Source organism: Globicephala melas, chromosome 14 (genome assembly GCF_963455315.2).
Source record: "Globicephala melas chromosome 14, mGloMel1.2, whole genome shotgun sequence".
NCBI classification, from domain to species: Eukaryota; Metazoa; Chordata; class Mammalia; order Artiodactyla; family Delphinidae; genus Globicephala; species Globicephala melas.
The window spans coordinates 29,565,006-29,577,016 of record NC_083327.1 but is presented as its reverse complement, the minus strand read 5'-3'; the positions used below and the strand labels follow the sequence as shown (position 1 = coordinate 29,577,016).

Below are 12,011 nucleotides of genomic sequence, written 5' to 3'. Positions count from 1 at the left end.
TTATGATGGCTTTCTGCATGCCACATAATGGTCTCTCTGAAATTCAGGCTTGGATATCATCCAACTTTTTAAAGTTACATGTAGACAAGACTAAATTATTACTCATAGGGTCTCCTCAACATCAATCTTTATATTTCTTTTTAGTTCTTCCCTCTGACATCTTGTATATCCTCCTCAATGTCTTAGGGCTCATAACACTGAACTGATTTTAGTCTGTGCTTTGTTTTTGAGGTCCATATTAATCAGGTTGCACAGTCATCTTATTATCATCCTAGGAGCCTTTCTAGAGTATATCTTACTGCGTCTCCCAGGGACAGAAAAACCCTCAGATGTGCTTCCGTTATTTCTTGCTAGGATTACTACAATTCATTATATTCTGGCCTACCTGTCACCTCTACTCTTAGCTGCTTACAGCTAGTACAAACTCTGGCAATGTCTAAAAGCATACAAAACCTAGAATATCTGATCATATTACTTCAGCAAAGAGGAAACTCTGCTTGCCCCTAGGAAAGCTGTGGATTGTATTTAAGCCTTTATTACCTACAAACATGACAGCTTGCTGAACTATATAGTTAAGTAACTTGTTCTCAGTAATTGCTATTTTTCTTTAGGAAAAGTGCCAAGCATTGAAAGTATTTATTTCCAAAAGCAAGTTTATCTCACAGAAAGCATAATAGTTATGATCCTGAAAGGTTGAATAATTAACATTTGATAAACTGATTCCCATTTTTTGTGAACTTTGGAGGAGGACTTATTATATAGAAGAACCTTGTTAAAAATCATATATTATTTTGTAATGCAAATAATCAATCTTATGTTTATTTGTACTATAAACTTAAATGTTAGTAGTAGGGTATTAGGTTTAAAAGGCAAGGAACACCTGCAGTGATGCTGTAAAAAGAATAACGAACTCTATTTCAGTCTGGATTCTGAACTGTGAGTAAGTCCTCCTGGAAAGATAGCAATGCAGGAGCAGATTTACAGTGTTTTCCCTCAACCAGCCACTCACAGAAATTGACCAAAATGAACAATAAAATATACCTGCCTTTTATTTCAGATGTGATTAATTTGTATATTTACATTTCTTCATTCTGGGCTATGTTCCACTTTCTTTCATCCATTATGCTGTTTCAGTGTAGAAAGATCATCAACAGAAATATCCTCCTTATGAAACTGAAGAACTTACTTCATCTTCTATGTCAAAGCTGACTTGTAAGGTTCTTGAATATGGCAAGATGAATCTTTTGCCATATCAAATCCATAGAAGGTGTAAATAATGAAAAGGCAAAAGACATGCTACACTCTCTCCATGTCCATATTCCTTACCTATTTCTTATGTTTATCAGCCCTACTGAAGGCATTTTCTATGGTGGACTTCCAATTTTATATTAATATAAGAATGTTGTTTTGCAAAATTGTAATTAGTCTGTCAAAAACACTTGCCAGGTAATAAACCTGAAAAATGGCAATATCTCCCAGTATCTCTACTTTCTTTAGAAATTGGAATACTAAAGGAAGGCAAAAAGCAAGTGCATATCCTTACTAATAGACTACACTTGATCTTAGCCAAAAGGCTGAGAAGGGATTATCCTTACTAATATTCACAACAGATGGTGGGTGGTGAGAAACAATGGTGGGGATAAGAAGAATCTTGAAACTAAAATTGTCCTTGAGATAAAAGACATTGAGCTCCTTTTGAAAATCAGTGATGATATATTATCTAAAAACATCATTATTCAATTTTTGGGGTTGACTAAGTAACGGGTATGCAGCAAACTTTTGAAGACCAATCCCTTAATAAAACTGTATTTATCAAAATAAAAGTAAAAGTCTTCTGTAGGAGTAATAATCAGCACAGTGTCCTAAAGTAATGGAAATTTTATCCTTTGTAGCCTTAAATCCAGGATCGTCCTCTCCTCTTATGAATAGCCTCCTTCTTCAATTACTTCCTTTATAATATCCAGAAAAATAATAGTTGCAACAGTAAAAGCAGAGACAGCAACTTCCTTCACCATAAACCTTTTTCCCCTATGAGTTTCTCCATCTTCCACACCATCTTTGATTGGCAGCAAAGTTGTTATATTTCCAATTTTCAGTTGATCATCAAGGCTTTTGTCCCACTCTACATGAATTAAAAACATACCTGATAAGACGTTTTGAGACTTTGACCTGAAAAGAGACTTCCTGAATATAAGAATTGAGCAGTTTTCTTTTCCCAAGATATCAGGAAGCACTAGGAATCCTTATGTTGCAATCAAATTTACAATATCCATTCACTCATTTCTTCATTTGTTAATAAAGTACTATTTGTTAAGTAATATAAGAATACCTACAAGATAACCTAAGTACTTATTTAAAGTGCTATCAGGAGAAGGTTCAAGATGGCAGCATAGGAAAATCCTGAACTCACCTCCTCCCCCAAACACAATAAATCTACAATTACATATAAAATAATTCCTTCAAAAAGGGACCTGAAAACTGGATGAAGAGTGCTTCCAAAACAAAGATCAAGACAGGTAGGAGAGGCAGAGACATGGTATCACCAAGGGGAAAAAAAAAAAAAACACCCCAGCAGCAGTGATCCACAATTGGGAAGGGTTACAAAGGTATGGATCTTCTCCCTGAGGAGCGAGGAATTTGAGCTCCACATCAGGTACCCCAACCCCTAAGTCTTGCACAGGAGAGATGTGCCCCTAAAACCTGGCATTGTAAACCAAACCGACAGGGAATATGCCCAGAAAAACTATAGAACTGCAGGGAATGGAAAACCCGCTCTTAAAAATCTAGTGCATAGACTCACTCAACCTGAAAACCAGCACAAAAACATCAGATTGAATAGTGCATAGACCGTAGGTGAAGGGTACACACTAACCTTAAAGCAACTACCAGAGAGGGAAGAATCAGTTGGGATGCTCCCCAAGGACTGAGACACTGGCAGGCACAATTTTTGCACTTTCAGGCTACCTTGCCAATGCCAGTGCTGGTGGGTGCCATCCTGGAATTCTCCTTCTAACCCCGCCTCCAATGGGCACACCTGATGAGAGTTACACCCATCCCTCAGCTTTGCCCAGGCCTCACAGCTGGCCAGGGCATGCCACATCAACAAGCATGGCCCTCCCACAACAGGAAGGCATATGCAGCCTACAGTGGGGACACCCCTTGAGTACCTGGCTCTGGTGGCCAGGTGGGATTGTGCTTCTGAGTCCCACAGGACATCTCCTACATAAGGCCACTCTTTCATGACTGGGAGAGGTAGCTGATTTACCTAATACATAGAAACAAACACAGACATTTAGGCAAAATAAGTAAGCAGAGGAATATGTTCCAAATGAAAGAACAAGACAAAACCCCAGAAAAAGAACTACAGGAAATGGAGATAAGCAGTCTACCTAATAAAGAGCTCAAAGTAATGGTCATAAAGATGTTCCCTAAACTCAAGAGAAGAATAGATGAACAAAATGAGAACTTCAACAAAGAGATGGAAAAAAAGAAAGTACAAAACAGAAGTCATAATTTACTAGAGGTCTTGTAGCAGACAGGATGAGGTAGAACAATGAATCAGTGAGGTGGAAGAAAAAGCAATGAAACTCACCCAGACAGAACGGCATAATTAAAAAAGGATTTAAAAAATTGACGATACCTTATGGGAGCTTTTGGACATCAAGTGGAATAACATTCTCATTATACCTTCTTCCCAGAAGGTGAAGAGAGAGATAAAGGGCCAGAAAAACTACTGGAAGAAATAGTGGCTAAAAACTACTCTAATCTGGGGAAGGGAACAGACATCCAGGTCCAGGAAGCCCCAAATTATTCCAAATAAGATGAATCCAAAGAGACACACACCAAGGCACATTATAATTAAAATGGTAATGGCAAGGATAAAGAGAGAATCCTAAAAGCACAAAGAGAAAAACAACTTGTTATATTCAAGGGAAAGCCCATAAGGGTCATCAGCAGATTTTTCAGAAGTGAGTGGCAAGATAAGCAAAAACTAAAGGAGTTTACCACCACTAAACCAGACCTAAAAGAAATGTTAAAGGAGCTTCTTTAAGCTGAAAAGAAATGAACTAATAATAAGAAAACATACAAAAGTAAAAAGCTCATTAGGAAAGGTAAATATATAATAAAGATAGAATGGATCAACCACTTGTAAAGCAAGCATGAAGGTTAAAAGACAAAAGTAGTAAAATTAACTTAAATTACAATAATTAGTTAAGGGATGCATATAATAAAAAGATGTAAAATGTGTCATCAACAGTATAAAATACAGGGGGGAAATAAAAAGATAAAAGTTTTGTGATGTGTTCCAATTTAAGTTGCTACCAACTTAAAAGAAACTGCTATTTATATAGAATATTATATGTTAACCTCAGTAACTATCAGGAAAAACCTTAATTACCCAAAGTAAAATGAGAAAGGAATCTAAATATAACACTAAAGAAAACCACCAAAACACGAGGGAAGAGTGAAAGAGAAGAAGAAAGAAAAAGAGAGGAACTACAAAGACAGCCAGGAAACAGATATATGCATCCTTATATTCATAGCAGCATTATTTACAATAGCCAATATATAGAAACGACCTAAGTGTTCAAAATGGATGAATGAATAAAGAAGAGGATATATATATATATATATATATATATATATATATATATATATATATATATATAGTGGACTATTACTCAGCCATAAAAAGAATGAAATATTGCCATTTTCAATGTCATGGATAGACCTCGAGGGTATTATGTTAAGTGAAATAAGTCAGACAGAGAAAGACAAATACAATATGATTTAGCTCATATGTGAAATCTAAACAAACAAACAACATAAGACAAAAACAAACTCACAGATACAGAGAAGATTGGTTAGTTCTTATCAGAGGGGAAGAGGATTGGGGGTGGATGGGAAAATGGATATAGGGGGTCAATTGAATGGTGATGGATGGTAACTAGACTTGTGGTGGTGATTACTTTGTGGTGTATACAGATGCTTAATGATGATGTTGTACACTTGAAACTTCTATATTTAAAAAAAAAAAGTGCCTTCAAAGTAGGATCACCAAAAATATGAGAAAAATTCTAATGTTTACTAAGTTATTCACTCAAAGAAGTCATCATGATAAAGATCAGCTTATACGTCAAACTTATTTTTCAGTTTCATATATATTTTAAACTTAATGTTTGTTGGAGAAGGACTCTACAATCTTTTCAATGCTTAGGGCCTCTAGAGTCTTTATCTAGACATGCAGATGCCACACAAGGAGTTGAGTTAATGCTATGAATCAGATAGGTGAGGTCCCTGTCATGAAAAAAAAAAAAGATTACAGATTGTGATAAATAGCAGCAGATAGTAATGGAGGATGAGGAACTTGCCTTAGATTCAGTGGTTATGAAGGCATCTCTGAGAACATGACTTTCAAATTGATAACTAAAGGATGATAATAAACTTGCCTTTCAAAAATATGGGGCAATAGCAATCCAGCAGTTGTAGGAGCCAGGTGAAAGTCCAGTGAATGAAAGGGGCTTGAAATAAAAAAGAAAACAGAACAATATAATCAAGCATACAGACTGATTGTGGAAAGGGTCAAGATGAGTTTGGAAAGGAAGGCAGAAGAACAAATGAAGACTCATGAATTAAATAAAGCTGTGATAAGTAGTTCCAATGTCATTGCACTAGAAATGGAAAATACTAAAGGAATTTAGTAGGAAAGTCAAAGTGACATGATCTATGTTCTTAAGAAATTCTTCTGGCTGCTGAGTGTAGATTTGAGAAGTAATACAGATGAGGATCCTCAATCTCTGATTTGAAAAACTGAGTGGATGATTGTTTCTTAAGAAACAATGAAACTCCTGAGATTGGGAGGCTAAAGGAGGAAGATAAATGAAATAAGTAACAAAACACAAAACATTTTTTTGGATATATCAAGTTTGAGATTTTTATGAGACATTAAAGAAGACATATCAAGTAGGCAGTTTGGATATAGAAGTCTTGGAACTTAAAGATGTCAGAGCTTAAAATATAAACTTGGGCGCCCACAGCATATACAATGTATTTAAAACCAAAGGTTTACAGGAGATCATCTAGGAAGTGGGTAAAGACAAAGAGGAGAAAAAGGATCCAGGACAATCTCAGGTACTCCATTATGTACCAGCAAAGACAAGACACTGATTACTAAGATAGAAGAGGCAGAAGAAATGAAGTTAAATGAGGCGAGGTTTCAAGAACAAAGGAGTGGCCAAATGTTGCTCTATGCTTAAAGAAAATAAGAGGTAAGAACTGTCTGTTAGACTTGGCTAATGGACCACGGCGGTCACTGGTATTAGAGAGAAGAGCAGTTATAGTGTCATAGTTAAGGTGGAAATCAGAAGTAGGGATGGTGTTAGATAATGAATTGTGGATGAGAAAGTAAAGATAGCTACAATTCCTCACATTGTTGCTCTGTTATTTCAGAGCAAGATACATGTAAATGAAACTACAAACTAAATAGGAAGGTCACATTACTGCAAAATATTAAATAATGGCATAAAGTGGGGGGTACCTATTTTATACACCTAGGCTACCCAGTCCTACATGGTACTCTAGGTTGATTTTTAAGGATTACAAAATGCAAGAGTGCAAAAAGAACTTAATTTATTTGATATATTTTTCAGATAATCGTTCTTCATTCTGCTGCCCATTTATGGATGAGTAAACAAACAAACAAAAAGTACCTATAAGTTATTTATGTGAAAAAAGTATTTGAAACAGAAAGAAGAAAATATAGTGTGACATTTAAGATGAAGAATATATTAACCAATAATATAAAATTTTACATAATAAGCACTGAACACAGAAAAATAAAAATATGGGCTCCATATTTTAAGAAGAGAAAAGAAGAGAAAACAGACTGAATAAAAATGGAGAGAGCTAAGGAAATATTTTAAGGAGAGAAATTATGTCATAAAAATGTTAAAATTATTAGAAATAGTCAAATGAAGAATCAACCAAATTGAAAAGTGAACCTAAGATGTGGAGAACAAGCTTGGGAAAAGCACAGGAAAATATAAATTGACAAAATCAGTCACAAAGGAAAGTATACAGCTAAACCCAACAAATACCGAATTTGGATTTCTGAAGAAGAGAATGAAATAGAAAATATGTTCAACTGCATAACAAGTGCAAGGCTGTTTTATAAGTATGGGGTCTTCTAATTATGCAACAGTGCTTTCACCTTTCTTTCCAAAAATTTGTTTGTAGCTTCAGGTGAGAAGAGAATATTAAAATGTGGCTGGATATAATTAGGTAACAAGAACAGGCTGTACTTTTATAGTTCAAGAAAGGGTTATTTGAAAAGCAGTTGATTTCTCCCTCTTTTTCAGTTTTTTTAAATGAAATGTTAAAATTAATCAAAATTTAAATATAATTAAGCCAGTAACTACCATGTTGTATCCTGTCTTTATTGCTGGATTAATATTAACTATTGTTAATATCTAAATCTAAGATGATATGGTCTAAAACTGGAAGTGCTAATAGACTTTTGTTATTGAGAATATTATGGAGGAAGTAAATAGTAGACCTATGTATTTGGATAGTAACTGAAGATGACAAACTACATTCAACCTTCAGAGAAGCACTGCAATTCTCTTTCACCAGAAATAATGGCTGAGAGGGGAAAAAAAGCAAAAACAAATATAAAATATAATAACACAAACAAATTTCTCCTCTCTAGACAGGCAAAGGCTGCTAATAAATCATGTCTGTTTTAAATGAAAAAAAATTTTTTAGAAACTATGAATCATCAAAATTGATTCAAGAAAAACTAAATAAACCAATAACAATGGAAGAAATTAAGAAAGTTGTCAACCATATCTCAGAAATTTTTTGGCAAATATTGTTGTAATTCCTCTAAATCTAAGAAGCAAAACTTTCTAATTACTGTGAAGTTTATATGCCTCTAATATTAAAGCCTTATAAAAATAAGTAATGGTATAGAAATTAATTTTTTTAATTATAGAGTCCAAGTTCTTAAATAATATAATAGCATATAAAATCAAATCATATATTAAAATATAATCCAAAATAAATTAAAAAATAATTCCAGCAATTCAAGGACTGTTCATCATTCCTCAATAGGTCAGATTGTAAAACCATACAATCATCTCAAAAGAGGTCTAAAATGCATTAGTTAAAATTCAAGATCCATCCTAGACTTTTTTAGAAAAAAATGAATGTTATTTAAAAAGCAATAAGAATCAGCAATATGCTGAATTCATAATAATCAGAAATAAGAAAAAAATTACATCTTCATACATTTTACACAAAGCTATCAAAGCAACTCAACATGAACATAAAAACAACAACAGAATATACAAGTACTGAAAATAAGGTCAAATGATTATCATTAGCAAATAAGAGTTTTGCTATCTAAAAAAAATAAGAGGGCTTCCCTGGTGGCGCAGTGGTTGAGAGTCCGCCTGCTGATTCAGGGGACACGGGTTCGTGCCCCGGTCCGGGAAGATCCCACATGCTGCGGAGCGGCTGGGCCCGTGAGCCATGGCCGCTGAGCCTGCGCGTCTGGAGCCTGTGCTCCGCAAGGGGAGAGGCCACAACAGTGAGAGGCCCGCGTACCGCAAAAAAAAAAGAAAGGGAAAAAACTTAAAGAATAAGTTATGATGATAAATTAATATTTCAAAAGACAATGATTTTCTTATATACCAGTCAACGTTAATTATAAAATGTAATATGAAAATAATAACCCTCCTTGGACACAAATATATAAAAATATTAAATTCCTCAAAAGAAATTTAATAAGAAGTGTATAGAAATATGTATAGAAATAACATAAATTTAACTTAGAGACTTAAAATATTATGGATACAGATATAAAGTTCTGTTTTTAAAGAGTCAGTATTACAAACTTTCCAAATTAGAAATTCCAGTCAAAATTCCAATAGATTTTTTGTAATGAAACTTGAAAAAAATGTTCCTAGTGTTTTAAGAAAAATAGATAAGAAAGGACTGAAAAAAACTATTTTCTGTATTGTGTATTAAAATATACAGTTGGCCCTCTCTATCTGCAGGTTCCAACCACTGATCAAAATATTCGAAAAACAAATTCTAGGAAGTTCCAAAAAGCAAAACTTGAGTTTGCTGTGCACTGGCAACTATTTACATAGGAGTTACATTGTATTTACAACTATTTACATAGCATTTACATTGTATTAGGTATTATAAGTAATCAAGAGATGATTTAAAATATACGGGGAGATGTGTGTAGGCTATATGCAAATACTACTAATTTTATATAAAGGAATGAGCATCTCTGAATTTTGGTACCCAGGGGGGTCCCTAACCAATTCTCCACAGATACTGAGGGACTACTGTACATAAATATAATAATTTAATATGGTGATGTTTATGAAGAAATAAATACTGCGACAGAATAGAAAACAAAATTTAATCAAATAAAATTAGAAGAACACTTTACATTAAAAATGTGATACTTAAAATTATAGTAAATTGATAAATTTTCAGAAACTAGACTATAATTTAGGAAAAACTGTAAATTCAATTTACTTTTGTTTAACAATTTAAATATAGGCTTTAATATAGTATTTTAACCATAAAGATTACACTTTTAGGAATGTATTTTAAGCATCAAAATACATTATAGGGGCTTCCCTGGTGGCGCAGTGGTTGGGAGTCCGCCTGCCGATGCAGGGGACATGGGTTCATGCCCCGTGTCCAGGAAGATCCCACATGCTGCGGAGCGGCTGGGCCCGTGAGCCATGGCCGCTGAGCCTGCGCGTCTGGAGCTTGTGCTCCGCAACGGGAGAGGCCGCAACAGTGAGAGGCCCACGTACCGCCAAAAAAAACATATATATATATATTATAAGTTAAACATATATTTATTTCAGTGTTAATGGAAGTGTAATTAAAAAGAAATGTAAGAAAATGGAATTAAAATACATGTATTGATTAAAATACATTCTTGCACATGAAATATTAGATAGCAGTTAAGTTACCTTGTAGAACAACACTTATACAGTGTAACATTAAATGAAAAAGTCAGGTTAAAAAGAAGACATGATTTTATTTTTCTAACTGGAGTGCTTGAATGATAGTCTTTATTTATTTTAATGATACATTAGATTCTGTATAATTAGCAACTATTTATGAAGAAGCAATAATTACATACTTTTATTTTTAAAAAAGCATTCCAACCAGTGTTAACCACTTACACCACATGTGATCTTGGGCAAATCAATTAACCTCATAGAGTCTCAGTTCCTTCAACTAATAATTTAAAAAAAAAAAAATGGCTGTACTGCTTGTCTGTTATATGTAATAATATTTGTGTAATACATATTGTGTTTTGAGGATTAATTAGTAGAAAATATCCTCCTATTTAATTCTATTATGAAATATCTGACGTGAAAAATAAGAACATTAAAAATGGGGGATATGGAATATAGCAAACATTTTATAATCACTATAAATTTAAAAATTGTGAACCACTATGTTGTACACCTGAAATTTATATAATGTTGTAAATCAACTATACTTCAAAAAAATAAAATAAAATGGTAAAAAAAATAAAAATAAAATATGGGGATATATAATCTGAAAGTGATTTTTCTATGTTAACTAGACTATTGTAAATTTTGGAAAAGTGGCCTGTATTAAGGTAAATAGAAGTGTGGGGGGTGTTCATAAAAGCTTTATGGACTTTTCTGAGTTACTTCAAGACAAACTGCAAAATTCTTTTTATAAAAAATCTAAATAAACCTAATATCATTCAACATTAATATTAAAATCCAGACAAGGCATACAACTGAATTCAGGTGGATGGGGCTGTTAGGAAGATAAATATATAGCTTTAAGCTTTATCAACTTCAAAAAGTTGAAAATCCTAGTATTAGAAAATCAAGTAATGATAAATTTACACACTTACATAAGAAAAGTTTGGTCTTAAAGTCACTTTCATAATGAGACCATTTCATAAACCTTTCCTGTGGATTTCATATCTATAAGATATACATACCTTCATCTGTGACATACATGTTAGAAAACAAATTGTTTAAGAAAGTGGTTTGTTTTTTAATTGCTTTTATGATGAACTGTGAATGTATGGAAAGTCACAAAGATTCCTTGATGGAACCAAAGTTTTTGAGGGTTGGCACAGATTGAGGATGAGAAGGAGTAAAGCAGTGGTCAATCTTACCCAAGAAGACATCATGGTTACTCTTAAAAGGCATTTTAAATACTAACATTTGTACTGACATTATCTGCTTATAATTTCAATTCCTACAGAATTTTTTTCTAAATTATTTTATATCAGCTTTAAAAAAGTGCATATCTATAAGGTCAGTAAATTTTGATGAATAAGAATAAGAACTTTGCATCTGAGAGATCCTAGCTTTCCCTCACTGAGATAGCTGGCAATTTCTCTAAACACTAGGTTCCTCATTTGTAAGATGGGTAACATAAGAGACTTGCTACATATGGTTGTTTGTAGAATTAAATAAGATGATACTTGTTGAGCCAAAACTAAGCCTGGCACAGAAGAAACAGCAGTACTTGTTAAATATTTTTAGCAATATCAATATCAGTAATACTTATGTGACCTCCTTTGGTTCTATAACTGTTTCTGGAAAAGCGTGGTATAGTTTGGAAATAAATATTCTCTGTGTGTGAATCTTGTCAATAATTTAAATGTGAACTCTATAAGGAAAAGCCACTGTATTGATTAGTAGTTCTTCTTATTTCAGGGCTATTTTAAGTATCACTTTAAACTTTGGTAGTAAAAGCTGCAAAGTACTAAGTAAGTGTAAACTATTAGTAACAAATGAAAAACCTGAAAACTACAATAATATACAAATAAAATATTGTTTAATGAGTGTTTCAGATAAACAAATCGGTCAGAAACAAATTCTTCAAATTTCAAATGGTATTTAACTCAGATTAGAAGTAGAAAACTGAAAACAATGTTTGTGATTTAAAAAGATCACAAGTTTTAACAAGTTTATTAT

General features: G+C 33.3%; 1 pseudogene; it reads right to left on the bottom strand.

Moving 5' to 3' along the window:
• Nucleotides 1-1,411: 1,411 nt before the first annotated feature.
• LOC115867023 (U2 spliceosomal RNA) lies at nucleotides 1,412-1,586 on the bottom strand (annotated as a pseudogene).
• Nucleotides 1,587-12,011: the final 10,425 nt, after the last annotated feature.